Genomic DNA, 26,013 nt, shown 5'->3' on the forward strand with positions numbered 1-26,013 from the left:
GCGTGGTACCCCAGCTGGGCAGTTCTTCCCAAAATGTGGTGGCTGTTACCCAGCCTTGAGCAGAGGTGGCATGGTAAAACTTCAGGGCTCCTCCCAACTTCCCAAAGAAATCCATTGTGACTCTTTCTTCTATGTGAAATTTTCAAATATATCCTGGCTTCCTTAGTGTCAGAACGTAGCATGTCTAATAGCAAGCATTAGTTGCAACATTTGGACAACATCCATTTCCACTCTCTCAATCTAGGTCTTTTTCTCAAGTGGTCACAAAGAAAGCATCTTTGGTGTATAGTTTTTCCTGTCTTTATATAATTCCTTCTTGTCCTTAAATTTAATTGTCCTTACATTTATTTATTTAGGGTCCAGGTTGTCTTACTCTAGTCTTTACAAGTAGACATTTCAGAAGATTTTATGAATGTTTACAGTATGTTTGTGGGTTTTATCTCTTGCTGTCACTCTAGAGTCACCACTCTCAGCTGCTGAGCTGTCACAAGGTTCACTAACCTGCATTTCAATTTTCTTTTGCAACTGCTGATGATCTTTGCAGGTGTCCAGGAGGCTGTGCAGAACAGCTGGGAGCAAACTGGTATAGGCAAAGCTCTTACAGAGAAATTGTGCTTTGAATGGAGATGATACAAGCACGTTTTTTCATAATCTTCCTTCTCCTCTCATACTTCCCAGAGGAAGTTTTGGAGCCTAATGGTGAACTTAGAAACATGTAAGGTATCATTAGTGGTAAGATACATATGGAAGTAGGAATAATGAAGGGGGGAGTATATCACCACTGTCAGTGATTGTCTGGAGATGAATTTTCCAGCAGTAAATTCTCAAAGTGCTGGGAAGTTTTCTGATAGCATATACTAAAACCAGGCAATTTAACTTCCTGTTATAATTAGTGTTAGATTTGCAGTGCTGTTTTCCTGCCTGATTGCCACTATGTCACTTTTCAATGGTTTGCATTGTTTGTAAGTGTGGTGCAGTAATGCACCAGGAATGACAGCATTGCCATGGTGTGTTTGTGTTGTCATCCAAACAAAAATCCTTCTTTGATTTGTTCCTGCATACATTTAAGACTGGACTTACCTGCATGTATGCCTTTAAAGAGAGCTTTCCAGACATGAAACAAGATACGATCTTTCTAAGAAATTTTAACACATTTTTATCTAATTAGGAGCATTTTCTGTAGTTTTTCTAATTTGTAACACTTCATTAGGAAAAAAATAAACGTAAGTGATTCGATTTTCAGTGCAGGTCTGTTTACCCGTGCTAGAAATTATTCTTTAACTCTCTGTGTTTGCTTTTTTAAGGATATCATGACTCATTATTTACTCATGGGTAATCATCTTTAGTAAACAGTGCATCTTGTGAGAGCTAATACAGAGCTTCATGTGTATCGCTTAGAGAGACCCTTCAATTCAAAACCTCCTGCCAGCTGTCACCCCCATGGCTAATATCACCTCATAATGTAGAGCTAGTTACAAAATACCAAAAATAATGTTTGTAGTAAGAGAAACAGGGAAACTTGCAAATAACCAAGAATTTAATACCATGTATGACTTCAGGGCTGCAGCAAAATATACTTGGGCATATAATACTGCAGATTTCTGGTTTGTAGCTGATATTTTGCTGTTCTTTTTGGTTGGTATTTTATACTTTTCCAATTAATGAAAGAAAAAAAAAGGCATAAAAAAGTTCAACCTTGTCCTTTTTCTGTTATGAGGAAAAAATGTACTTCGTCTCTATTACCAGTTGCTTCTCTTCAAATGATATTTTAAGTTTAGTTTTGAATCATTCCCTGCCTGACAAACTGATGACTCCCTTGTTTTGTCTCCTCTTTATAAAAGAAGTGAAAAGATGTAGTTTATGAATTTTTCATACAGATTACAGACGTACTGTTTGGGGCCAAATCCTGTCCCCAGTTAGGAGTCCATGTCACCAGTTAGCGGTCAGAGGCAGTGGCAGCTTTGTGAAGGTATTTCAGCGTAGTAGAGAGCCTTAAATGTTTTGTTTCAATTGTTCATATGGGGGTTAGAATTAAGTAGATGATAGATAAACTGATTATAAAAATAGATAGGAAGTAGAAGTTCATTTTCCAGTCCAACATGCTGCTGCCAGTACTGAAGCAAGAGTAAAACCATTACTCACTGCCCTGCGGGTGCTGCACCCTGCAATGAATGAGTACCAGATTTTTAAATATCTAGTAACATCATGAAAAACTGAAGTCAAAGCACAAGTTCAGATCTTAATTAGTGAAACTGCCTTTCCTCCTTCAGTGCTGCCAGCCAAAAACCTGATTGCATTTTAAACTTTCGGAAAGATACTTTGCCTTTTCACTTCTTGGGATGTGTCTGTGAAACCAGGAGTGAGGAAAGGGGTAGTACAGGAGGTGGCTTTACCTGCCCACTGGTTTCAGGTTGGTAACATCCCTTCAAAGCTTTACTTTCAGAGCAGCACTTTTTACCTGGGAATTCTTTCAGCCTCCATGATTGTCTATACTTTGAAGTTAAAAATCAAGTTAACCTTTGACCAAGAGTTGCAAAATCTCCTGATGTAAAGCCCTTCCCTTTCTGCTGCCTGATAAATGAAAAGCACTCTGCTTAGAGGGCTCGAAAAGCCTGTGTAGAAAAGATGCAAAGTTTTATTAATTTTGCGTTGCAGTTTTCTGAGTAATTATTTTTAGGAAGAGGCATCACCATTAGGAGTTTGAAGCTGTTCCTTGCTTTTTGACCTGAAAAAAAAGAAAACTAGGCAAAAATTATTAGTGGGGAAAAATGTTAGTAGATGATGTGAGGACCTTACTTACAGCTGTGGGGCCTGTGGGATAAATATGAGATTGCTCTTATACTTACTGATTGAGACCTGTCTAAAATAAAAGAAGAAAGCAAACCCCAAGAAAGCTAAATAGAAATACAGTCTCCTCACTCTATTTTTTTGGCTGTAATGAGGAAAAAATTCCCTCTGCACTGAGGCAGTGTAAGTTGTTTTTTTCCCCATTGCTTGTCTCATGCAGCATCTGTTTCCTGAAAAGGGGCAGAGCATTGGCTGTTGCTGGTTTTGAAGCCCTTTAAAGCTGGTGGGCATACGCAGTCTTCTTCTCATCCCCTATACACAATCTTGATGGAAGACAGAGAGACTTGTCTGGTATAGGGACAGATGATATATTTTATATTTGAATTTCTGGTTACTGCTCACTGCACAAGCATCAGAGCATCATGAGGTTCCTGAGGGAGTTTGTTAAAAGTTTCATGGATTTCTGTCCTCTTGGTGTAGTGCTTTTACAAACTGTCTTCCTGTCACTGGGGAGCTCACAGGTGTGCTTGTGGGCTCTACACTGTCTTCTGGAGGGTTTTGTGTCGGGGGAAAGCTGGGCATCAGTACCACCACCTAGGTGAGGCACCCTGCAGTGCTCAGGGAGCTGGCACGACAGCTGCTGCTGGCCCACATCCACCCCAGGGATCCTGCTAGAAGGCTTCACATGGCTGTAAACTGGAAGAGGGTACATTTAGGGTAGACATTAGGAAGAACTTCTTTATTGTGCAGGTATTGAGACCCTGGAATAGGTTGCCCAGACAAGCTGTGGATACCTCATCCCTAGAAGTGTTCAAGGCCAAGTTGTATGGGGCTTGGAGCAAGCCAGTCTAGTGGGATGTGTCCCAGCCCGTGGCAGGGGGGTTGGAACTAGATGATCTATGATCTTTAAGGTCTCTTCCAACACAAACCATTTTATGAGGCTGCTTTCCACCAGATGCATGCAGTAGCATCAGTTCCATGGTGCAGCAAATGTGCAGTTCTCCTTCAAGTGGGAAATTTCCAGGCTCTTGTAGGTTGTATGCGAGTGCCTGAGGTTAGGCAAGGCAGAGATTTCTCTTCATCATCTGGCTCTGGCAGCATCAGAGTTAGGACATTTTTAGCACCCTTTTTGGAGGTGATATGTACCTGGAAGGGACATTCTGTCTACTTCAGGCAGCGTTGTTTATTGTGGGATACAGTGTGTGGGAAGGCAGGCGTGACACAAACTATCTGTTACTATCAGGCTAGTGCAAGATGGGTCTTTTAAGAGAAATCATAAACATGTTTGGCATATATACACAATAAAGTGTCTCCTGTAAGACTCATTCTTTCAGTGTTGCCTAATCAATTTGGTACACTGTTTTTGAAGCCTTGATTTCTTCTATGCTTTGCATCTCCTCAGATGTATGGCTGCTGAGGGCTTTTGATGCTATGTGCTTATATGTGCTGTATTTATAGCCCTTATGAACTTGTCTTGCAAAATCACTAGATTATAATCACTCGCTTCTGGAGCACTGAATCATAAACATGCAGACTTGTTGGCACTTAGAGACCTTTATTTGTCTATCAAACTACATTAAAAACAAGTCAGTCTATCGGTGCAAGTTAACTTGAAAGGGTTAGGATTAAGATACCAGCTCTAGCCAGTGGCAGCGCTGGGGTGGGGAAGGGTAGATAGATGGACAGACAGATTGGAAAAGAATTAACTATTTAAGTTGGAGATATAAACTGATGTTTTGCCCGAGCAGGTCTGTCATTATTTGTTTTGCTGTTTCTCTGGGCAGTTCCTCCTCTAAGTCTGCTGCTGAATGACATTTTGAGAATCTTCTCGAGGATAATTGCTGCTGTAAAGGTAGATATTTTCATGTTCTGAATGATGTCTGCCTGGGTTGTAGACAATTGTCATGTCTCACTGCCTATTTCTTTGCTTACTCATTTTTTTCTGAAATTTAGGAAAAAGTGTTAGGGAATGACAATGGTAAAATGGGTTTGCCATCCTTGATTTTTTTAAATCACAGTTTGTCTTTGTGGAATTTCCTGGATTTTTCTTACCTTTTGAATTATTTTCTGTGAATAATTCAATTTTTCAGAGAGGTTGTTAGATGCACAATATAAGCCAGGATAATTAAACAAAGAACAGTTCCTATTGAATTGATGAAACTGAATAGATGTCTGCCTGGCAACATAAATACAGAACGGAAGAAAACAGGAGTTTTAGAAGGACTCTGAAGGATCTGATAAGTCCCCTCTTTGTTGCTACTAAAATATCTTAAAAAGGGAGAGAACGCCGATAAAGCACTGTATTGGAGAAAAGCAATATACTGTATAAAAGCAAAAGTTTAGCTTTTGGCTTATGTAATAGAGGAAAATGTCACTTGACACTATTATTAGTTGCACTAAAGGCTTGTCTGTCTAAAGGCAATTGAGTTTTTTCCTTTCTGTCATGGCATATAGAGGTACTGTCTTGATGCTGTAGTGTTAAGCCAAAACAATTTTAGCTGCTTTGAATTTCTATTTTTTTTTTCTCAAAAGTCTTACGTCTGTCCGTCACACTACAGAACTTGCTAGGAATTATGAATATAAAAGTTAAGGGATGATAAATTGGGCTGCTGCCCCACCAGTGTCTTGCTTTTCAGTGTCTTTTCACATAAATGCTGGATTTTGTGCTGTGCAACACAAGCAGTGGTAAATAAATTCAGGGCAAAGCTTTATATGGACAAATGGTGGCTTATGATACTTCTACTGGGTAAGTTTTTGGGGATTTTGACCCTTAACATTTTTATCAGTGGCAGAAATGCAATATGGTTGATTTAGAACTCCTGGGCACACAAGGCTTGAAATGGGCTGGTGTGGCATACATCCCATCATGTCAAAAAAGTAGATAAGCATTTGTTACTGCTAGTTTGGTTTTTCTTCTAAAATACAGGTAGAAACTGTTTAATTTGTAAGAAATATATCATGGGACTTTTTTTCCCCCATTTTTTTTTCTTTCTTTTTTTTTCCCTTCTTCTTTTTAACAGTTAAAGGTCTTTGCTGTGGTGTTTTGTTTTGTTCTAGGAAAGAAACCAACCAAAGTGGGCTTTTCATTTTCTCCAAATTATGGTGTTACTCTGATAATAGTTGAGGAATTTTTTTTTTGCTGGGTTTTGATACTTGATACAGGATCTTAAATTCTCAAAAGTGACTCATGCTTTGGCATAAGGCCATTTTAGAGTGTATAACCTAAAACATCTGAAAGATGGTATTCAGTTCTTACTGGAAAAAAGGTTCCATTAAAGACATTTCAGTTTGTCAGCGAAATGCTCAGGCATCCAAATTCACCACTTGTATGTGCAAATATCGTGTATATGATTTCCTTTCAGGCTGTGATAGAAAGCTTTTCATATCTGAAAAACTTAGAAGAATAAAAGCAAACAAGTTTTTACATCTTTTTCTAGTTACATAATCCAGTGTGGTGTGACGGTCTTATAATTTAGAGAATATTGTAATTTATTTTAAAACAGTTGCATTATTGCCTGTATGCTTGCGAAGGGAAGGCAAGCAGGACTAACTGATAGCTAGACAATGTGTTAGATTTTTGCTAATTTGTATAATACAGTCAGGCAGATGGTGTAGTTGCATAGCTATAAGCTATTGTCATCCTGGTTTCCTAAATTCTAGGCAATTCTAGCTGGATAATAGCATCCTCTGTAATATTCTCTTTACAGTCCTTACAACACTGACTGATCTAGTGGCTGTTTTGCCTTTTTTGCTTTTGATTTGTGATGGAGATAATACAAACAGGTGATTAGGCCACAGCAAACATCAGTTTGTCAGCCTGTGATTCCTCAGAGCTGTAGCAGGGGGAGGCAGCAGGAAAGCAATTGCTGAGTGGCCTGACATAAAAAAATGGGTAAATCTTATGAAGTAAAATGTAAAAACTGGCAAGGATTCTCAAAACAGCAGCACCAAAATCAAGTGCCATTGAATGATAATTCATATATTGATTAAAAAAAGCAGCGTGCTGTGTCTGTTCCTGCCAAGGAGACATTTTTCATATTTTTGTCATCCATACATACCTGTGAGGATAATCTCAATCAGTCCTTGTCACCAGACTACATCTACAGAGATATTCCATAAGCATGAGCTGCTTAATGTGTTCTGTTCCAAACACTGGCAGTTTTTCTTCACATCTCAAACAAGGGGGCAAATAATTTGAACATCAAAAATAAAAAGGTCTGATTTCAAATGATTGGGACTATCACATCCATCTTTTTGTGTTTACAGCATAACTTTCAAGCATAGCGTAACCTGAGAAATTAAAAAAATTGTTCAGGAGTTCACCATGCATCCTATGGGAGAGGTTTGCAGTTCCTTATTGAGTGAAGAAGCTGGGTAAAAAACACAAGGAAATCTGAAATGGTTCCATGACACAGGCAGATATTCATCAAAATAACCTGGTACTGACTGTCAGCATTCAGTGGAAGATATGTTCATAGTTAATAATTTTGATTCTTCATCAGTGAGAAAACCACGGAATATTCTGTCCAAGTTTTAAAAGATGCCATCCAAAATGCTGTCCAAGATTTTGATTAAAACAGAGTATGCCTTTTGCACAATGAGATGTTATGGCTGGTTCTAATTAACAGTGAACAATTGGAACCACGGGAGAACAAAATAAAATAATGATTCCGACAAGTTATAGAGCTTTTCCATTACATAGTCCGTATGACTGATCCCAAATACAAAAGTCATAGATTGATCCTGAAATAAAAAAAGGGTATGTTGAAATATTATATGAAACAAAAACTCTTCTGGTTTGTAAAATGAAAAATGCAGACTTCTACTCCATTGTAGCTTAGCTGCAATATTCAGTTGCTTTTTTTTCAGATGCATTTGCAGAAGAGAATTCCTTTCTTACATGGAGGAAGCAAAACAAGTGCAAAAACCTTTTCTGAACAAATTAGAGGAAAGAGAAAGTAGGATATTTTGTGTCTGACATTGCCTGTGGACATCAGAGTCCAGGCTGGAAGGCTATCAACTTCTGCCTTTCTCCCTGTATTCCTTCTGGGTTGCTTCTCTGCCCATCTCCTCCAGCAGCAGCCTTTGAGCATCTCTTTTTGCCACCAGCAACTTCTATGCTGCCATGGAAGGATTGTGGAGGTGCTGCTACCCATTCCTTTCTCCTCTGCAACCAGGACCACTCAGCTCCCTTGTGCCTTGGGTTTGTTGCTCGTGCCCCATTCCACTTTGTTTCTCTTCTACTCATTCATGTTCCACTGCCCTTCTGACTCAGGGATCCATGCCAGAAGTCAAAACACTGTAATATATATATTAAAACAAAATTATATGTGGGAGATCTATTACCCAGGATATTGACATCTTTTGCATTGGATCTAGATGTCTCTTGACCATTAATTAATTGTAGTGCCTGTCTCCATCAAAGCAAGTGTATAAGAAGCTAGTGTATTTTTTTGGTATATATAGCACTACGTTTGGTGTGTTGAAGGGTAACTTTAAAATCGAATGCATAACTCTGCATGTGATTTCCCACCTATAATGAATTATTTTCAAAATTTATTATTAAACCGATCTTAGCAAAGAGGCTGGGGAAAGTAATTCCAGTTTTATTTACTGTAGTTTCTTGATTAACAGTTAGGTTCTGCCATTTTAGTGCAACAATAAGTCAGTAGGATCAGAAGGGCCTCAGGATAACTTTACACAAAATGTTTTGTGATTTCCAGTTCAATGTTTTATTGTGAAGAGATGTAGAAATCTCCCTGACTTAACATCAACAGAAATTGTGGTAGCCATTGGTAACTAAATAAAGGATGTGCCCCATATTGCAACATAATTTCTCAGCTAGATTCTGCTCATGGAATATATCAAAGTGAACCTTAGCATCCTCTGTAGTTGAGACACAAGTATGCTGAAGTCAGTTTTGTGTTCCTGTAGTTTTGGGACAAGCTGGCTGGCACTTCGCTTCAGAGCATCCTCAGGCACAGCTGGAACTGGTCTGGGTACCCTGGGGTATGCCACGGAGCCTGGGTCTCTGGTGCCCTGGAGAATGCCTCTCCTCAGGAGGCTGCAGGTGAATGGAGATCCAAAACACTGGGTACATCCATCATAAGTCAGGGCAACCCTCTCCAGTGTGTCCAGGTGCCCTTTTTGGCCAGATGGGCCGGCACAAAGGCAGGAATGGTTGTCCTTGGCAGCGTGTGACTCCAGTGATGTGCTGTTATTCAGGTGTTGGTGGCACTGAGTGCCATCAGTGAGCCTGATGTGTAACTGGATCAGGCTCATCAGTCAGTTGTTCTGCTCATGCTCCTTGTGCAACCATGTGGGGGCTCAGCAGCCACTGGTGTGGACTGCAGGCACCACTTTTGGTCTCTGCTCCCCTTTCGCTGCCAAGACTTGCAGCAGCTGACTGACATGCTTTGGCTGGGTGCTGGTACATCATCTGTCTTCAGTGTGGTTTATTGCTTTGGTCTCAAAGTGTGCTCTGCTCATTTATCATCATTTGCTAACCATAAAACAGATACATGCTACCAACTTCAGCCTACATAGGAGAGCTTGGCAGAGACTGCAAGCATCTTTTAGGGATGACATGCATTTGAAATCCTTTTAATGGTAGCATTATAAAAGGGTCGTTAGTGTAAATGGTGGTAATACTTGGAGACTTTCTTAAATTAGTGTAAAGTATTTCTTTTAATACATCTTTATGCACAGACCCTCTCAGTTTAATTACAACTTTGTAAATACCCATTATTTGGTTTCTATTTGTAACAAAGGATTTATCTGTTGAGTTACAACTGCAGATACCTCATAAACCTGGCAGCTGAGTATTATCAATGATACAGTAGCAGGGAAAACAAGCAAATACCACTGTCTTTCTAAAAATACAGAAATGTAAATTTAAGCTTTCTTTATGGAACATTGAAAATGGAGAAAACACCACTTTCCCCTTTCCTGCTAGTCGTACATTCGGAAGATCTCAATGTGCATAACTGCAGTTGTGAATTTGAGTACTTTGACAGATTTTTTAGTAGAAATAAGCATAAAAGGCAATTGCAGCAGATTGATTCTTTACTACATAGTCACTAAACAAATGTTTAAATCTGTCAGTTTTTCTCTTAATCAGAGTTTAGCCCAGTTTCACCCTTGAGAAAGAAAACAGAGCTTCAGCATTCTTGACCTTATCTCCAGAAAATAAAGCAAACATAATTTCTTAAGGCTTTTATCCTGTTATCTCAGCCATAAGATCTTGGTTCAATGATAGTTTGAATTCAGTCTTAGCTGGTTATCTCTAGCAAATAATGTTGCTGTCACTAGAGGCGTTTACCACCACTTCTCCACAAATGATGACGAGAAGTGAGGCAGCTGCAGAGGCTACTTAAATGTAGCAGTGTGTAAATCTTTGCTGTGTTTCAGCAAAGATTTATGTATTTTGTATATACTGTGCATGAGGATATATTTTCCAAAGGCCTTCTTAAAAATACACATTTCTATTTCATTGTCTATTTGTCATTTACATGTATACATATACATATGTCTATTTTCAGTATGAGGGTGGTGAGATTCTGGAACAGATTGCCCAGAGGAGTTGTTGTTGCCCCCTCCCTGGAAGTGTTCAAGGCCAGGCTGGGTGAGGCTTTGAGCAACCTGGTCTAGCTGAGAGGTGTCTCTGCCCATGGAAGGGAGCTTGGAGTTCCTTCCAACCTAAGCCATTCTCTCAAAAGCTGCCATTTGAAAACCACTTTCCAGCAGAATTGCTGGCCTGATGATTTAGTGTTTTTGTACAATACTCCTGTGCTGTAAATAAGAAGCGATTACTCTCTTCTCTAAGCTTGCTTTGCACTGATTTCCATTTTAGCTATTCATAGGGCATCTTTCATGGCTTTCAAAATGCATGCAGAGCTGAGAGGTATTCCTTCCTCAAACCAGGCAGTCTGTGCCATCTCTGAGCCACAGTGGGACAGTTTACTGGGACATATGCTATATATGTGGGACTTAACTGAGAGAAAAAAATATAGGTACAAAAAATAGAAGAAAGAAATGTAACAAAAAAAATATCTTAAAGATAAGGCTGTTAGTGTACTACAGACTAGCTGACTGTATCTTTTTCCTGGTAGCATACATGTATTAAACCTCTGCTTTTGTTGAGCTTTCTTGCTTAAATTTATGAAGGGAATTACCATGAGAACTGCATTACAGTGTGCAGGTGTGATGGGTGTCATCTGCCACCCCCAGGGGAACTTGACACCACCAACTTAGTTATTAGAAAGTGTTGGGGAAGGAGGAAGTGCTCTGAGTGCATCATCAGTTGGAGGCTGCCAGTCTGTCTTTAGGCTCTGGATATGTTGGGTTGGGACTGGAAGCCTGGAAAAAAACTGTAACAAAGTGTGTCATGTTTTATTTCGGGACTCAGTAATAACATTCACTGGCTAAAGATACTCTGCAAGCAATATTTACTGTGCATTTGTCCTCGAAGATACTAGCCTTGTGAATTCTTCCATCCCACAGAAGACAAACCAGGGGCAGATAAGACAACCATAATCATTCTCATATCTATGGGCTGATTATAAGCAGAAAAATAAGTGCTTTCTGCCAGAAGGCTTGAAGGTCTAGGTCTTACCTCTGGTGTAATTTATGCTTACTCAGAGATACAATGATTAAAATCAGACATGCGGTGTTGTCACGGTTTAACACTGGCCCAGCAATTAAACCGAGTAACACATGCTCTCTATTAATCTCTCTCTCCTCCCTGATAAAGAAAGGAGAGAGAATAAGGGAGAGAGACTTATGGGTTGGAAACTAAACTACACAACTTTAATGAAACAGTAATGATAAATAGGAAAAACTACTAAATATTGTAGTGACATGAGGCAACCAGGTGCCAATAATTGCCAGGTAGTGGGCTTAACACGAGGTCAAGCCCACTACCTGGCAATTATTGGCACCTGGTTGCCTCATGTCACTACAAAATATATACAAATATACAGGAAAATTGATACCACGTTCCTTCCCTTCTTCCCCCCAATAACTCTCATATCCCCACCGAGGCTGCAGGGCAGCCCTGGGAAAGTCCAGGCTGGATTCCAGGGGTCAGCAGCAGTCGGGAGCTGGAGGCAGGAACACACAGATTCAGGCATGGATCAGAACCACAGGCAGAGGAACAGATGGAATCCTCCCAGGATGCCGAAGGAAACAGGGAACAGGTGAAGAAAGGGAAGCAGGAAAGGCAGGAAGGGCAGGAAGCCAGAAGCTGGAAGCTGGCTTGGCCCTCGTGATCCCTCAAATTTATACTGAGTATGATGTGTATGGGATGGAATACTCTGTTTGGTCAATTCTGGCATCTATCTTGTCCGTTCCTCCCCAAAGGTGGGCTGCAGGTGGGACCTCTTTACTCCTTCTGGAGGGTAAAATGTTCCTCAGAGCTGAGCAGTGTCCTTGGCTCTGCACACCAGTCTCTAGCAGTAACTATAAACATCGAAGGTTATCAGTCCTTGAAGCAGACACTGTCTGAGCAACTTGCTGTTAATTTCAACAAGTGCAACTACTTACAAGAGACTTAGCTGAAAGCAGAAGTACAAGACAGAAATCACCTTTATCCTGGCCCAAACCAGGACAGGTGTAAAAATTTAAGGATGAGATGGCTCACCTTGTTTTGGTTTTTTCAGCTTGTCTGCTCTCTGTGTCCTCTTCAGTAAACTGAGGAGAATATCCGGGGGCACTGTTTGCAAGATCAAACTTAGAAGCAGTAATTTCCACCAATAACTGCAGTATACGGTTATGCACAAGTAGGATAAATACACCTGAGTCCACAAAACTTTCTCCACTTTCATACATTGTGTTTAAGGCTTGAAGGTTCTTCTTAGATCTGAACAGTTTTAGTTTTTGGTGAAGTTTTGGGCAACAATCAGAAAAATGTTGAACACTGGTAGTTCAAAAATATGTCTGAAGTCTTGTTTTCAACATCCTGATACCGTCCATTGTTGGGTTTTTGATCCTACGCAAGGTTTTAAACCCTAAGATGAATGGAATGTCTCTCGTTGACTGCATTTTGCACTGTTGTAATTTTTGTGGCATTTTTGTTCCCTACAGAGATGACATCCTTAAATAGTTTTAAAAAGGGAGAAAATAATTGGTTTTAGGGCATATGATTATGTTACATAAAGAGAGAATAGCTGCCCTTTTCTGAGATCTGCTCAGTTCTCTTGAATTCTGTTAATCCTAATGTTACAGCAATACATTAGCTTTTGCTTTTAATGGCATAAATGATACTTTTTTAAAGGAGTAGAGAAATAAGGTTGAGGATTTGGAAAAGTGGTTTTGGTACAGTTTTTATTTTAAAGGTAAATTAATTCATCTTTGTAAACTTTGAAGTCAAGGGAAATTGTGACATTAGCATTTGTAGTGGAAATAAAATGTACTGTAATAGGACTTGAAGGTTGGCTAGCCACAGTATATTTTAATCTTGTTAATTCTTCATTAAGAGAACTGTAATGGAAATGCTGGCAAAACAGGTCTGTAGATGTTATTGTCTGTGGACTCACCATTTACTGGGGAGCATAATAGCTTCTGGAGAGGCAAAGAGCTAGCTTAATAAAAATCACTGAACTTTATGATTTCTGGAACAGCCAGTCATCAAGAGCAATATTGAATGGTCAGGGAAGAAAGAGGAATGTGCTGTCACATTCAGCACTCCTTGGAGAAGGACAGTCATGAGACAGGGGCCTTGTGACTGGTAATGCTGGTAGGGCAGCAGAACATGGACCACATGTTCCTCTTGCAGCTGGCAGTGTAGGCATGTATAGCTGTGGGTGGAGTTATATGCAGTTTTTGGCAACGATGGTTAATTTTTTAATCTGTACATATGCCTCATTTGGAACTATTTTGGGTGTTTTCTGCCTTCCAGCTATGATCTTGCCTTTGCTGTCCAATCTAAACATGGGCTTTCTTCTAGCCTTCTATCCTGCAGAGAACATATACCAGCATGACAATTATGATAGCATTGCACTGGTAGTAAATATTCTTGAGATGCATCTGTAGGTCCCAAAGTTTAAGCCATGCACACAGGTACAGCATCCAGAGCCTCCCCTCTCCCACAGAGACCACGTTTCCCTGAGGAAGCACCAAGGAATCCCTGGCTGTGAAGCGTTTCAGAAATGAAAACTCCCGCCACGGTTTAGACTTTTGCATGCTGCAGTTGTGGCTTTTTGATCTACACAGTGCATGGTACAACTTGTGAACGACTGCAAGTGCTGGAACTGTGAAATCAAATGGCCTTGAGTCAAGACTAGTGGGGCAGGAAGAATTAAATTACATTTCGATGCCAGCGGAGTTCCTCGCATCTTGAGGAAGAACTTTACTGAGGGAGGTCAGTGAGATTTTCCCCATTGTGGGGTTTTTTTAATTATTTTTTTAGGTTTGTTTTTTTCTTCTGTGTTTTGGTTTGTTGTTGTTTTGTTTGGATTTTTTGGGGAGGGGGGGAGATTGGTCTTTTTTGGTTGTTTTGTTGTGTTTTGTTTTTTTTTCCCTGGTGTGCATTTGTATTCTTGATGGGAGCTGCTGAACATCAGAACTTAAAGCCAAACCTACTGGAATGAATTTAGAAATTAATTTATCTCCTGGTTGAGATTCTTAATTCCCCACCTCTTTCTTTCCTTGGCTCTGATGTAGTGAGAACTCCATGCCCTTCCCAAGCCAGATTTGCTTTCTGTGATCTTTTGTGAAAACGGAAATTGTAGTTGCTTTGCTCAGTCAGTCTCTTTGTGGACCTCTGAACATCAGAGCATCCTGCAGGGACCACAGAATTAAACTGAAATAAATTCTGGGGTGATGGTGAATCTGTCTGGAAGACTGAAAAGATTTGCATCTTTTGGTAGCTTTAAATAAGTTTCCCTCTAATTATTTGTTTCTCTTTGAAGAGATCTGTGAAGAATTTCAGGAGCATAAAAGTAATTCATACTAGGATGAAAGGCATTTTGTTGGATCTATAAAGAGTAGTACCCTCATCTGTAACATGGTATCTGTACAAAGTTTTAGGCAGAATTTGTCATTTATATCTAAATTTTGTAAAGTGAGCCCAGCTGTCTTTTCTCCTACTGTCTACCCGATGAGTGCTGAATCATTTGGAAAGAACTTGATTTAGCTAATTGGGTGTATTTATTATAGGCATCAAAACCATATTTTGGTCAATGGTAAGATAGATTGCTGTCTCTAAAGTTTTCCATTTTCTGCTGAACAGCATGCAACAGAAAAGATCAAATAATACTGTCTGAAACAAAATGGAACACTTTTATGTGTACAGCTCCATGCAGACAAGAGATTTCTATGTCTGGTAAAGGAGGAAATTTAAATCAATTCTGCTATCTAATCAGTTTGGTGGTATTAGTTTTCCATGGCTCAACTGGAGTCAGTGGTGATTCTTTAAGAAGATTCATGCACAGCATCAGTAGCAAAGTACATTTTTAAAACAATCTCTGTCAGTAATATTTTTTTTTAGTGTTAGTATTTGCAATTCTGATTTGTAAGGAGTTCTGAAAAATATGCAGCTTGCAAAAGGTTATGGGGTTTTTTGTATCTGAATTGTAAGGATAATGGTGAATTTCTTGAAATTACAGAGCCTTTTGTCACTAACTGGGGTCTGTTGTCTGCTTAGTTTTACTTTTAACTTAATGGTATTGATGTATTTTTGAGGCAGTATGCTGGAATCCCTCCACAGTGCATCCAAAGTTAACACATTTGGGGACAGGCAACAAGTACAGTTTTTACTGTCGAGAGGCATATGTTCAGAAATATGACACATCTGAATATTGCAATTAGAATGTTTCCTTGATTGTTTTTTTTTAGAGATCTTTCCCTCCCTCTGAACCAGAAGGTCATTAAGCATGAGAGCAGTGCAGGCAGCTAGCAGGAACTGTTATATTTTTATCTGAAAGCGAAAAGCCCACGTGAAATTCTTTGCCAAGGTGTCAGAGGCAGATAAGTCAGGACTGACAAGTCTTCTGCAGGGACCATTGAACTCTTGGAGCCTCACCCAGTGTGGTTTAGGGCACACAGGGGTTGGGTTATCTCCACTTGTATAGGAGGTAGTTCATCCAGAGATGGAGAGAAGCTTCCTGCTACCTGATGGAGAGCAATAACTGTGCCTTCTTTCTCTGGGACGTGGCCCTCTTGGTCAGATGTCTGCTGAGGCCACCAAGCTAGGTAGGCATCAGGGCCCATGAGAACTCATGATGGGAGGTGCCCATGGCCCTCATTATAGCTTGTCCTGTTATCAGCAGCTAGATCAGATAAGGCAAATGTATGCAAACTGTTTCTTTAAGCATATTTGTTTTTAATTGGGAGTCATAAGCCCTGCCAAAGTCAGCTTTCATTCTTCTTTAAAAGTACGTAGGATGAGTTAAATATGCTTCAAAGCAGCCTGTGCTGTGAATGTTTCTAGCATAGAAATACTTTGCTTCAAAAGCTGTCGATCTTGTCACAAGTCCAGGATGACTTTTAGTCTTCTTCAGACTTGCCTCTGTACTTGCTTTGTGGTTAAAACAGGCTATCCTGTAGGATATTCCTTTCTCTGCCCACAAAAAACCATTCTGGTCTTAGAAACCTTGTGCTGTGGACTGCTGTTGTCTTGGGACAGGTGAGCAATAAAGATTGAGAGACACAGTATGTCCTCAGTTGCACTATGGCTAGCTTCAAGTGGGTGTTTTGCATGAGAAAAGTAAGGAGGATTTGGCTCATGCTGTAATAAATCCTACTCAATCCTATTGGAACCCTGCATAGCATCCAGTGATACAATATCTCCTGGTTCTGTCCCTTGTTGCCTGCAATGCAGGCAAAACCTTTCTTAAATTACCTCTAGTGAGTGACTCACACCTAAAGCCAGGTGGGTAAATGAGAAGTAATCTGGTATTGAATCATGTTCTAATAGCTGATTATCAGAAAGAGCTGTAGAAAATGAAATGTGTGATTTTTTATGTATTTTACTAAGTACTGAAATGACCTTAGAGTTCTTCTTCTTCCTTCGTAGGTAGGTGTGCAAATACTCAGCTGTGGTGAATCAGACAGTGTAAATGTCAGCCCTCATGAGCTGATTCATAAAAATGAGATCTCATGCCTTTTCTTCAAATGGATGTTTAATTTAATGAATTTCTGCACTTCAGGAACGTCTCTTTAAGTTTACCTGCTGTGTTTCTGAAACAGGCTCATTTTACAGGTCTCACAAAATACCAGGTGAACGTAGACTAAATGAAGGAGGCACTTCTACAGTTCACTAAAACTTTGCTTCCCGTAGATTGACAGAATCACAGCCATTCCTAGAATAACTCTGTTATTAACCCCTCTGCCCCTCAAGCCCCTCCCCTCACTCTATAGCAGAGAACTTGTCTCTTCAGCCATTGCACTGGTCAGACTACTCTTTGAGGCCAAGCTTCAAATTTGTCCTTGAGAAAGATGAACAAGGTCTCTCCTTGTTTCCCCTTCATCTTTAATATTTCTAACCATGCTGACTGACGCCTAATGAAGTGTACAGAAAGTGCTGGAGGTTGAGATGCTTTGCCTGTGACTCAGCATGATTTTCTCTGCTTTTCATCAAATACCAATAATAATGGCCAGATTTTATTAGACTTCCCGTTTTGTTTTCTATTTCATGCTGTGTATTATGCTAATTTAGAAAATGAAATAAGATAAAGTGTGATTCTGTTCTTGCATATATTAGTGGGAAAAAAAATTCCCATTTACTTCAGAATTACCAGAATCCAATTCCCAGTTATAATGCTGATGCCTGCAAATAGTTCTCTGCAGTTGTAAAAGACTGAACAGCAGTCACATGGAAATTAAAAGTGTAATTGATGTTTTTGTAGGCCTCAGAATTCATTGATCGTTTTGAGTCATAGGCTGACTTTTTCAGAATAGTCTGAAAGTTTAGTTGTGGGAGTTTTTTCAGATTTTGTGTTGTACATTGGTAAGCTATAGGCAAGTGTTAGAATGGCTCAGTTGAAGCAGATGTTAAATGAAATGGCTTGATGCTTTCACTCTTATGTAACCTGTTTGGGGACTGAACAGAAAATAGCTTCCTTTATAAAACCTTCCAGCTGGGAAACTCTTTGAATGCCCATACTGCAATCCAAGTCCATCATCCTGTAATAGAAAATATCAAGTGTCCAATACAAATAATATAAATAAAAATATGGTCATAAAGTACTGCTTGCAGTGAAAATAAACCTGCAGATTAGGTGATGAACTGACTAGATCAATAATTTGTATTGATAGTTTCAAAGCATTTGAAATGCTTGTTCAGGACAGTTAAGCATGATAGTAACTAAAGTAACTGAGGTAAATAAAGGTCTCTGCCCCAGAGTATTGAGGATGTTTAGCTCTCTCAAATAATGGAAATCTGTTCCAGTTATGTAAAAAGAATCCCATATTTTCAATGTTAATTGAAGTGAAAGTAAAATAATAACTTCAGAAAGTGCTTTTTACCAGATGGATCTTTAATACAGATTTCTTTACTCTTTTCAGTGACAAAACAGAAAATGAAGCTCTAATAAGGTAAGATTTTTAAAATTCCACTTTACCGAATTATTCAGGTTAATTGGAGGTAATTTTTAACAAATTTGCCCAGCATTTCAGTGTAGATCCTAGGCATAGTGTGGGTAAATATGGTAGAGCACAGAAAGGAGACTGCGTTGCAGAGTAAGTGTAACAACATTTGACTATTTTTTATTGTTACTAAACCATTATTTGGTCTTTTAAACAATGTAAGATACCTGCATATTTTTGGAAAGTTCTCTTTTGCCTATAATAAATTTATAGATAATTATTTCTTTTCTGCAGACTTCAGTTTTCACTACTCAATTGAAATATTCATTTATAACAACTTTTCTGCAGTTTGAAAATTAAATATTAGAGTATATGCTGATAAAATAAGTATCTGTGCTGAAAAAATAGGTAGGTTTGTTGCAAACCTTTGCCTTTTGAGATGCAGTGGTGGGAATTTATGCATTACATAGATAAATAAATGTACTTATAGAGGAGAAGTGAATTTTTCTAGTCATGAGCATTTCCTATTCTTCAATTGCACAATTCAGGCTGGAAGTGCATCTGCTAGATAGGGAAAAGGCAGAAGAAAGTCTTTCAATGTTATGAACAGTAAGGAGTGTTTAAAAAGGGGGTTTAATATTTTTATTTCTTTTATTGCTAGTGAGAATGCTGACATTCATCTGCTGTGATATTTAAAAAATGAAGCAGCTATGTCAAATAACATAACCAGGTGTACGATAGCAAGGTGTTCTGAGAGGCAGCTGGAGTATAAACCTGCTCAGAGCTTTACAGAAATATATAATTACTTTACAGTCACAGGTAATAGTTTTCATTTTAATAGCCATTCACAGAATACCAAGGAAGGGAAGTGTTGTTCATTCCTGTTTTCCTTTCCTCCCATATTGGCCTGTTTTGGGTTTTATCTGTGGTTAAAGTAAAAACTTGCAGAGTTGTTGGCTGGGTTTTGTGCACCTATTTTCAAGTCAAACAGCTTCCAAATGGAAGTATGATTAAAAGGCATGTGTTTTAAACCTGCTGATATCTTAAATCAGTAAAATTTGACACATCTGCATAAATTGTGTTCCTGATTTGCAGAGGCGCATCTTGGAACAGGGATGTTAAAAAAAAAAATCAGTTTAGTTATGCAAAATGTAAACTGTTTGAAACCACAAGTGAGTAGAAATGTGAAATATTAATGGAAAAAACAGAAGTGTTGTGAAAAAGTAATGAGGTGTCATATCACATTGTTTTGTTGTGGAAAATTTTAAAGCGATGATGTAAATAGCAGACCATCGAGCTTTGCATATTCTTGCTTTGTATTACTACATAGGGAGTATGTGCATGTATTTGCAGTTACAAAGGTGTGTGCATATATAATGTATCTCTGAGACAGCAAGATGCTGTTCTGCATCTGTGTGAAGGGCTGAAAGCCCTTTTGGAACAGGGCTAAGGAAGCTAAGGAACTTTATAGTGTGTTGAGAATCACACGGGTAGTACAGGGATTTAGTAAATGCCAGAAGAAATTTTAGTTCTGAGCACTCTTTGTACACTGATCTCATCAGTGTCCATGATCCAGGGAGGACACAAGTCCTCCTGTCTCCTTACCAGGATTCAGCTGTACAAGAACTGGACAAACATTGCAAAAATGAGTTAAGTTTGCTCTGTTTGTAGTTAATCACCTAGCACAAGAGAGCCTTATGTGGAGTTTCTGAATGCTACACTAATATACATGTCTAAATAATATGCCTAAGTAATATAACATGACAGCAGTAGTGGAAATTTACTTATTTTGTTTCCTGGAGTCACAACTGGGAAGCGTTTTAGGGTACTTGCTGCTCACTCCTGGATTGCTGTCTTGGCAGTACCTTCAGAAGTACTGGGTCATTCTGTTAGCAGGATTTTTATGTGCTTTTGACATATGTGTAGTAGAAAACCACCTGCCGTCAGCCACCTATTTCTGTATGAGGTAACTGAAGTATTTAGTAACTACGGATCCTTTTTGAGATAGAATTTATCTGTAAAGTTAAAAATGAAACTCTGCAGATCGCTGTTTATCCCAAATACCCAAGCCTTACAAGTGGGTGACTCCTATGAAATCTGGAAAAGCTTGTTAGAGAAGATACTCAGTGCCTTCCCCTCACACTTTAATTGACTTTTCTCTTTTAGTCTCTGTAGTCAAAAGCTATCTATAATGCCACCGCAGCTGCTGTGCTTTGGATTCAGGAATCCCTGTTTTGGTTTGCCAAGCAGGCAAACTACTTATCTCAGGAAAAAGAATTTTGAGGTGTGATGTGGTTAGTATCTAAAAATATCTGTGTAGGGAGATAGGATAGGGCTCCAACAGACAAAAACACAGCAGGATAAGGAAGAGGAGTTCTGGTTGGAAATACGATACCATAGGTGTAATTAACCCTTGGAAAAGCTTAGAAAGGAATGTGGTAGATCACTTGGACTAATTAAATCAAGATTAGATCTCCTTCTGAAATATCTTCTAGTAGAGTTACAAGTTCTGGTGCTTTGTAAAGAAATTGCTGCATGAGGGCGTGAGGTATTAAGGCCTCTGCCAGGCAGGAAGTCAGAGCAGATTATCATAAAAGTTCCTTCAGGCCTTTTAAATCCACATCTCCACCAACAAAGGCTCTTATGTGGTACAGGCAGCCACAGGATTTCCAAAATAAGAGCTGGAGCAGGTCACTCTTGTTTCAGTGGTGAAAGGTTGGAAAGTCTGTGAGCAGATTCTTGAAGAAACGTGGTGAGTACCACGCCGCTGAGTTTGCAGGTTTTGTGTGCTGCAGTCACACGTCCAAGTCCTGAGCCAACTTCTGCTCTTGTCTGATCAGTCCATAGATGCATCTTCCTGCATGGCCTTTCAGTATTTCACCTGATTTACTTAGTAGGTTCCATTTTGTATTGAGTTCACTGAAAAGTAATAATTTATCAATGAAGCTTATTGAATCTCTTCTGTGGTACAACTAAAGCCCCGAATTAATACACAATTTTCTTTAGCTATTCAGTGATCATACTGCCATCATCTGTGTCACAGGATCTTCTATAGCTAATCTTAGTATCCATATGAGTGGAAGGTGCAGGGTAAATTTTTAGCAGGTTATCTAGAAATCCTAGTAGAAATTAATCTGTTTTCCCTAAAAATGAAAAAGGAAACACTTGGATGTTTGCTCTGGGACCTTTGTGGGGTACTGGGGGGCAGCAGAGGACTCTTCCTCTTCTCATCAGCTACAGGGAAGTGCATCCTTGTTTTACTTGGTATGAGGCAGCAGATCCTTTTCACAGAGAAGACATAAAGATCAGTAATCAAAAAAAGTAATTTTATTCTAGAACAAGCACAAAACGTTGTGTTGAACAAGAACAGCCCTGACTACTTTTTGTTACTTGGATAAGCTCATTAATTGCAATGTCAAAAATTTCTCAGAAGAAACTGTGAAAAATCTTGCAAATGGAAAAATCTATCCACTTTAGCACTGAATTATGCCATCCTACTGCACTTAAACAGCATAGTTTCTGTTACAGGAGAGTGCAGTGTCACTCCACAGTAGTGTGACAGGAGCAATAGCTAAGAGTTGCGCTGGCTGTATGTGTGCCTAAAAAATTAATCAAGAGAGTTTTCACAGAATTCCAGCTTTGTCAGAAGAACTGTGAAAAAGCTCTTCTCTAAAAGTTTTAAAAATTAGAGCTATGCAGGATAATTTGAAGATGAGCTCAGGAATATCTGAGGATTTTGGGTTCTGGTATACCTGATTCCTGACCTGCCAGCTGATGGTGGGCACTTGGTACCTGGCTTGTCAGTCCTGTACACTGACCATCCCTACTGCTCCCTGGACTGATGGGTATGTATGGTTTGCACACATCAGTCTAAGCCTGATTTGGGAAAATTATTAGACTAAAACAATAGGAAAAAGAAGGTAGAGAGGAAAAATACCCTTGTGTTTGATAACCCAAAGTGAGGTGTCTGAGATAAGTCTGTGTCACTACACATGTAGACTGTGCCTGTTTTCATGGCCATCCAAGAAAAAAAAAATGTGAAGGAAGGCAAGAGATCTGAAAAGGTTAAAAAATTTTAATTAATCTTGTTAGTAGGTAAGGGATTCCCAGCTGTGGTGAAGTAGAAAGGAGAGAACCCTTTGGTTAGTCTGGAGTCAAACATGTTCGGCTGTGTAATAACAGTTGTGATTTTTTAGTATGAAGTTTCTTATGCACTGTTTCTCTTAAAAATAATATTACATACCTATGGTTTTCACAAATTCCTGATAGCCATAACACTGACTGTGGAGAGTATTTAAAAACAAACTTCAGGATGCTTTTTTCACATGTTTTTGCTACCACTGAGTCACTCTTAATGGATACTTCAGTTCTGAAAAGAAGTGGAGGAGGCTATGCCATGGAAGAAAATTGCTGTCTCCATTAGTAAATGTATTTGAGCCATCAAATTGCTGCCCTTTTCTTCCCTGTGAAAGCTCATGGCTAAATCATTTCATGTAAAGGAAAGCAGTCTGTCATACCATGTAAGAAATACCTCTGCTGGACAGTGGTATACAAGGCTTCAAAACTGATTTTGGTTATCGCTGAGAGCTTTCATGACATTCTTCCTGTTCAGGCAAGGCTGCAAAAGTACTCCAGATGACAAAAGGGAGGAGTTGTGTTGAGGTCTGGGGAGTTCCTTTGGCTTGTTCCCAATGCGCTGCAAGTCCTGAATTTGTTAATTTATATTGAAGAATTGCTCTTGCTTTAAAAGTTCAGCTTTATTGAATTTAAAAGCTATTGAGTCTTGTTTACTGCGCTTTGTTTACTTTGTAAGTGGTCTACAAAAATGTATGATTGAGCCTGGGTGGCTTTTTTATTATTATTATTTAAATTTACATGCTGGGTTGGAGCACAGTTTGGTGTAACGAGGTACCCTGATGATTATACGTGCCTGCAATGTCAGCTCGGATGAGGGTTAAGCATGCTGTGCTCACTGTTACATAACTTTGCAAAAAAGTGTTGATTCAGGGAAATGCTGCTGCCATGAAAGAACGGGAACACTGGGAATGTTCTCCTCCCTTAATGGAAATGTGACTTCTGGTGACTGTGCATTCAAAAAATAGCGGATTGTGTGTGCAGCCTCTTTGCCAGAGTCCAGCTTGAACATCATGATGATATCTGAGGAGGGCTTTTTACAAGGGTGTGTAGTGATAGGACAAGGGGTAATGCTTTTTAAGCTGGAAGAAGATAGTTTTAGTTTTGACATTAGGAAGAAATTCTTTAGTTGTGAGGCTGGTGAGACCCTGGAATTGGTTGCCCTGGGAAGTTGTGGATGCCTCATCCATGGAAGTGTTCAAGGCCAGGTTGGATGGGGCTTTGACTAACCCAGTCTAAGTGGAAGTTGTCTCTGCCCATGCAGGGGGTGGGTCTAGATGATCTTTCCAACTGAAACCATTTTATGATTCCATTAATTTTATGATTCTGTGATTCTGTCATTCTATGATTCGATGTTCAGGGCAGCAGGTCCTGCTGTTTGCTGCAGGTCTGGGAGGACAGATGTGGCTCTGGTAGCAGCAGGCTGGTATAACCAGGTGTGTGGCTGCTACCAGAGGCTTTTGCAGCTGATCAGTGTTTTGTTCTGAGTAAACTTTAGAAGAGTCTTTCTGAAAAATTGCCAAGTTCACCAAACTGACCAGTTCCCATTAGCAGGATAGAGAGCTGTTCATTTGGCTACATCTGCTTCATTTGGCTATGTGGGTTGTCCCACTGAATGGGGTGGGTTCCTAGGGCCTGCCTGTCGACAAGAAGGGCAGGTAGGTCCATATGCACTGTGTCAGAAATTCTGATCCTTTTTTGACATGAAAATGCTCTTTCCTTCTGAATGTGGTAGAAGGGTGGGTTGCTACTTTGTCATCTCACAGTCCCTCTATTTCAGCCCAGGGGGATCCAGTCTACTACAGAGTATTTCAGATTACTGTCCCCTGCTACTTACAGTAGCCAAAGCTTTTCCTCCACCAAAATATATACTGCTCCATACAAATACCCATCCTAAGGTACAGCTATTTACAGGCATATAGATGATATGGTAAATGAAAGGTTGAAAAAAATCAGTGATCACTGAAAATCAATAGCCCCAATTTCTCCAAGCAATACGTATCAGTTTTGTTCCTTTCTGCCCACTTTAAGGCTTTGAAACCCCATAGAGAGCCTATCTAGAAGCTTCTACAGGCCTAGACAGTGTTAGCTAGATTTGCTTCTAGGTCATTTCATTCAGAATCCTCAGAGCAAGCTTTGGTTCTGTTGTTTCAATTTCCTTGTCCGTGGCTTTAATCCAGTGCTCTTTCTCTAATCACATCCTATATACACTTGTCCTTTGAATCCCACAGCTCTCCCTCTCTCCAAGTTTTAGGTCTCAGTTGTTTGCGCTGCTGTGCAGAACGCTCTGTGAATGATTTAATTTTGTCAATTGAGGTAAACAAAGAGTAAAAACATACACCACAGCACAAAATGTTCTCTAATCACTTATTTGACAAGTGCAGTTTAATTATTTAGCATAGCTTGTAAAAGTAATGAAGTCCTAGTAACATGAGACTTTACACTCTCCTATTAATTTTCCCTGAGAGGCAGCAAAAGACTGCGCACTTTTTGTGTGCAAACTGAGAGCATGCAAACTAATGAGACTGGGCTGAGAATACGTAGAAGGGGCTGGAACCTTTCACTGCTTCTTAATAGTTTCTCTAATAGGTGGTAAATCCAAGAGCATCCCACAGTTAGACAAGATTCTGCCTGTGTTGGCAAACCAGAAGATGCTGTCTGATGCTTTGCCAAAACAAAACAGAGTTTTCTTGGCCCAGGTGTATTTTTATTGAATGTGTAACTTAGAGGAAAAGCCCTAAGTCACAGCCTTGCTGAAGAGGTAGCATTCAAAATAATTTTCCGTAGCATGATAGATTTCATGTTGCTACAAAATAAATATTTAATCAGTGCTAATATTTTTGGTTCCCTCAGGCAGCAAGAGATGTAGAAGCCTTAACTTTTTACTCAAGTAAGTACAAATACAATCTAGCAGGAAGTTCAAAGTAAAATGCATGTATATCCAAGAGGTTTTTTTTTTTAAATATATTTTAGGTGAAGCCAGCCAGGATTGATGGCTAATGTTATTCCCAACAGAGAACAGTTTATCTCTAAGTTAACAAAGCCCCTTCCCCCCAGAAGAAAGAACCCAAAAAGATAGACGTAAACAAAACTTCAAACCAGCATGCCTGTTTGATTTGTTTGAGTTGTATAGTGAATTAGATCAGCTAAAATTACATTGAAAACAAAACAAAAAAAAAGGAATACAGCCTCAAGTGCTTAGCTTTTCAGTTGCAAAACTCCCTCAACTGTGCCAGCCCAGCTCAGTGAAGGAGATGGTCTAATCACTCTCCAGAGTCACACTTACTGGTTAGTTTCTTATTCCTTGATCTTATGTGATATACAGGACTCTTTATTCCAAGCCTTCACTTGTGTAGTACAAAAGGATACTGTGCACAGGGAGTATTTCTTACTTGAGCTGCTCTGTGAAGAGCAGCAGCAGTAGAGTTTGGCCCTTGGAGGGCATGAGGTCTCTGTGGGCTCTGGGTATATTTGGAGTGGGGGGCTTGGAGACGAAACCACAGCTCCTGCCCTCCTTATCAGACAACAGCATGGGAGATGGAGACTTAGATTTCTTGCTCCTCCTGT

The 26,013-nt window shown here is 39.5% G+C and overlaps 1 protein-coding gene across 12 annotated transcripts in view; it reads left to right on the forward strand.

The window, feature by feature from the left end:
- THRB (thyroid hormone receptor beta) overlaps positions 1-26,013 on the forward strand; it is a 174,228-nt gene that overhangs the window by 27,640 nt on the left and 120,575 nt on the right. For 8 of the 12 annotated variants that reach the window (XM_071735509.1, XM_071735516.1, XM_071735510.1 and 5 more), the window contains one exon: positions 18,292-18,321. The exons of the other annotated variants lie outside the window; for them this stretch is intronic. The gene's annotated coding sequence lies outside the window, so the exon portion shown is untranslated. The remainder of the gene's footprint in view (positions 1-18,291; positions 18,322-26,013) is intronic. 12 annotated transcript variants of the gene reach the window in all.

This window comes from Heliangelus exortis, chromosome 2, assembly GCF_036169615.1.
Source record: "Heliangelus exortis chromosome 2, bHelExo1.hap1, whole genome shotgun sequence".
In the NCBI taxonomy this organism is placed as follows: Eukaryota; Metazoa; Chordata; class Aves; order Apodiformes; family Trochilidae; genus Heliangelus; species Heliangelus exortis.